Raw genomic sequence first — 5,338 nt, forward strand, 5'->3', positions numbered from 1 at the left:
TCGACATGAAGAAATAAAAAATAAAAAACTAATAATAAAGGGAAGGAATGCGTTATACGAGATATTATTCTATTCATTCGTATAAGTATACAATCTGACGGATGTCAGCGTTCATTATATGTGGTGCCAACTAAAACGCTGGAGATATTGATGGATATTTTCTTAATCGAAACATATTAGTGGTCACTCGAATAACATATTCTGTAATCAAAACAGAACGGGTCATTTATATATACTGCACATATTGGACACCGAAAGTAAGAAGATCAAGGCCAAGTGGAACAATAATCTGTATCATCACTTACAGCTATACAATGGGAGACAAAAGGGAACCCAAGAAACCGATATATTGATTCGATTAAGTGTAATATAATACAATGGATTACATGTGGTAGCATGAGCATAACCACAATTGGAAATATTGCTAGATATTCTTCTAATTGAAACATAAAAATGACGGCACTTTTGGATATATTAAACAATCGAAATGGCCGATCGTATAGCGAAAACATAATTGTCGAGAGACCTTTTCCCTAGTTAGAAGACAGTGGTCCAGTGGAATAACACTGATGACTCTACATAGAACGACAATATAGAGTCATCATCATGTTGTGCAAATGCAACACCAGCGTCTGGAGTGAAGTCCATATTATCGGGAAATATCAACATAGGTCAAGCGAAACATTAATCTGTTACATTTACATCTTTGTTAACACAACACCAGTATTATCGGGAAATATCAGCATAAGTTAACATATTCTCTGACAGTCAGACATCAGTTGATAAGAATCAATCTAGCACCATGTTGAACTATAAAAGGGCCATAAAGGAATACTCTTTTAGTGGTAAGCCCGGTATTATTTGGGTACGAAGCTACTTGGATTATCAATAACAAAAGACCCATTTACTTGATATAAGGTAGTGGGAGATTGAGAAAGTTAACATAGGTTATGTTAGGTAAGAAGGACAGACAGACTCAATTAATCGTTAGTGGCTCACATGGGTCCATCTAATTGCGGTCCCGTGGTGTTACCCTAGTGTTCGTAGGAGTTCATTTGATTCTTACTCTCTACTTTCAGATTTAAAGCACCTGGTTTGATTTAAAATAATTTAAATATTCTTTAGCCAATGACAAAGCATTATTCTCAGCTTTCTTTTAACGCAGAGAAGGTGAGGTATTGTGTCATCTCTCTCCTCATTATTACAACTTCTACAGTAGTCGTTATATTGGAGACTGATGACTGATACCAGCATTCATATCTATTCCCCTGCGAAAGCTTAATAGTAAGCTTGACCTGGCTATAGAGGCTATATTGACCTCGTATTGAGTGCTTTCACTGAACCATCTTATTTAGACCGCCTCATAAAGTTCAGTCTGAACTAAAAGCTTACAGTTAGTAAGAGAGATACTCATCTCATCGCACCATTCCTGGCAAGTTCGTCAGCTATTCAGGTTTCCTGATAATTACTATGTCCAAGGACCCATATAAGCGTTATCCTAGAAAATCTCGCTATCTCATTTAAGGACACCCGGCATTCTTCGGTTAACCTAGATGTTGTTAAGACTAGCATGTGATTCTTGATCGCAACTTTGCTGTCCGCATATACATATATCACCCGATATTTGATAATACCTCAGCCAATTGACAACTCGTTGAATAGCAGATACCTTTGACATGTGATACTAGAATAAACAACTAGCTTAAAGAAGATTTGATTCCAAATCATTCAATAAAGGAGCCACATCGCACTCATCTACTCCTCTTGGTGCCATCAGTGAAAACATTTGTAACCATCAGTTGAGTATGACTCACATAGTGAATTACTATTGGGAACTCGGATGTAAAAGCGTCATTCGAAATGACGTTTCGCAACGCAGAAAGTTATCAGGATTGAAAGGTTAGATTGATAGGAGGATTTATATACTGTTGGGAGTGTTATGTGCTCCTTTTCATGATAAACAATTTTTGTTCGTAAAATAAATTGTTCACTGAATAATTATCTTTCAAAGTTCAAAAACACAGTTTCCTGGACGTAATTTCTAAGGATTTTCCATTCAGACTTCTTTAGGAATTTTGTTTCCGGGATAACGTTACTCCCAAGATACTTGGATCCAACTTTGAAGAATGTCTGACAGAGACAAAAAAGATCACCATAGTTTCATTGCCCTCTCCACTTGCTTTACATTTGTCCAAATCAGCACATCCATTTATAAAGCTGTGGATCCACTTAGAATACGGACCATCATACATCAGTATCGCTAATTTGGAGTTTAATTTTCTTCATGCCAGTATGGTCAGTATGAATAAATCCAAGGATAAGGATTAAGATGAATATAGGGTAGCAGGAAGAACGTTAAAATGCTATAACAATTTAGCAGTAAATGTTAACTTCTGAGGATCACTGACTGGAAGATTCTAAGGAGATGATAGATGCTCGATCCTTTCAACCCAACCTTACCTAACCTTGCATAAAAAATTTATTATAAAACCGATTCGAATGTCTAACTTCCCCACTTGATAAACTACAATATGTGAAATGATCTTCAAACGGATCTTATTTTCTTATTAAAGTATTTTGATTTTTATTTTCATCTCCAGAAGCACTAACACCGACTTCATTTGTTCTTAAGACTGTTGATATTTAATTTTGTTTTGGTACTAAGATTGTTTTTTTTCTTTGAAATTCCACAAAATATAGACAGAAAGAGAGAGTGAGAGAGAGAGAGAGAAAGAGAAAGAGACAGATGTAGAGATCATGTAAATAAATATTAGCGGACATTGACACAGGTCATACCATTCGATGTCTCGAAACCAACTCATAAGACCACATCAACAATAACAGCAACAACAAGTATTAACTAAAGCTGAGCTGATGATCATCATGATAATCGTTATTAAGATGATGATCATCATCGTCAACGTTATTAAAATGATCAACAACCGGTGGAAGAACGAACGACATTGGCATTGACTAGCCAAAGCAACTCGTCGCCAACTCAAAGTAGTTACAAAAAAAGTGAAAAAAAAAACTTTAAAAAATATGCTGCTTTTACACATATTTGTATCAAAATCCATTTTGTTATTAAACTTCTTCCCATGCGTCATATTGTTGTTAAATTTGTTGTTTTTAAAAGGCGCGCAAATGCATGTTGTACGTATGTGCCTGGAAATTCTGTTTTTTTACTGTGTTTTTTCAACTGTTGGGTTACATTCTTAAACATACCCATGTTGTCATCATCTTTATACTGATCCTCACATTTAATCATCGTCATTATGACGATGGTGATTATCATCATTCATCCTTGTGATCGTAGTCAAAACCTCTACATTAATACACATTTACCATTCACAGCCAACTATAACAATGCACTATGGGAACTCAGTTGTGGAAAACTTATTTGAAACTTTTTATTAACGACTTTATGATATTATTTTCTAGGTTAACTGGATCATAGAACTAGAAAGATCAATATTTATTTTGAATATCTTTAAACAGTACTTTTTTAGTATTTATACCCTACACCACTTTAATGAGGAGGGTATATTGGATTTGTGCTGATGTTTGTAACGCACAATAATATTGGTCCTTTACGCACCTTAATCATTTTCTGAGCCGATTTAGCTATGTCCGTCCGTCCATTAAAAACTTGTAATTAAACTACAGGTCGCAATTTTGGAGATAATTCAATGAAATTTGGCATATGATATTTTATGGTACCGTAGACGAAGCTAGTTGAATATCGGTCCATTATATCACCTAGTTCCTATACAATTAAACCCGCCGAAAAGGGATTTTAATTTCAAAATTATGTTTAATATACTCATATCTCGACAAAAATCTGCAAAACCAAGTTCTATACTAGACTTGATGACCCTCACGAATTGTGTAATAAAAGGTCCTTATATGAGCCTAGCTCCTATGAAAAGCATCCATCAAAATTTTACTTAAATGTCCACAATTCTATTCAACAATAAACGGCTTAAGTATGTAAATCTGAGGCAAGGTACAATTCAACTTAAATTCTTTACTATGACAACTAAATCACATTTTATTTATGTAAAAAGTGTAGGGTATTATATGGTCGGCCTCGTCCGACTATAATTTCTTTCTTATTTTAACTTGGAAGAATTTTTCGTCTTCCTAAAAGAATGATTTTAAATAAAATGATAAAAGTCCTTGATCATTAGCTCTGCTTTCATGCCCATAGTGTCCTATTATCATTATTATTGCTGACGTTGTCTTCTTATTATTATTATTGTTCTTATTACTGCTAAAGTTGGTAATACACGTACAAACTCACACATTTCCACACCATTCTACTTCAACCATTTCTGCCACATATGAAATGTCTCTTTTTCCATTGTTTTTGTTTTTTATTGAAAGAAAAAAACACTGTTTGTGTTTTAAAATATATTTTGATCTTGCAATCTCTTTTACAGGTGTTTGTCCTTATGATCTACAATTTAAAATAAGTTAAGTTTCAAAACAAACACACACATGCACTCTCATTCGTAACTTAAAGACCCTGATCGAGCAAAGAAAAAAGTAAAGAAGCAGTAAAGAAAAACAACAAAAGACGTCAGGCATTTATCGTAATGCGTGCATTTTATAAACTACACTCAGGAGAGTACGATCATCATATAGAAAAAGAACAAGTATTTAGTATAGTATTTCATTTTAAAGCCAACTACTAAACAACTACTGCTATATGTACCTATACTACATATATATGTGTGTATAATATTGTTGTTTATTTCTTAAAACCGAAAAATAAGAAATAATTTTCTTAATATGTATGTTGGTTCGCGTTTTGTATCATACATTTTTTTTAAGTGATCATCTTTCATTTGCACAAATAAACAGACAGACAGATAGAAGGACGGACGGACTTCTCAGTATGGCTGAACAGACTTAAACAAAGAGACCGCAGGGGGAGGAGAAGTCATATTTATATGAAAAAGAAAACTTATATCACCGGCTTAACTTTACGCATATAAATTAAAATACCATAGAAGTATTTAAAAGATTGAGTTATATAGACAATCAAATAGACTACAGTGAGTTGTTAAAATTGCATATAATTGTGTCATCTAAATGTCGATGTCTCAATTACCAGAATCATATAATCTCGGTTCCATAACATAATCGATCGTTTAGTGATGAAGATCAGATTCGTGCTTTGTACTGAAAGGAATTATTACATTTCATTAAACCCAAATAACTAACAAACTAACTAACTAACTAACTAACTAACTAACTAACTAACTAACTAACTAACTGACTATCTATCTATCTATCTATCTATCTATCTATCTATCTATCTATCTATCTATCT

Source organism: Lucilia cuprina, chromosome 5 (assembly GCF_022045245.1).
Source record: "Lucilia cuprina isolate Lc7/37 chromosome 5, ASM2204524v1, whole genome shotgun sequence".
Classification (NCBI taxonomy): Eukaryota; Metazoa; Arthropoda; class Insecta; order Diptera; family Calliphoridae; genus Lucilia; species Lucilia cuprina.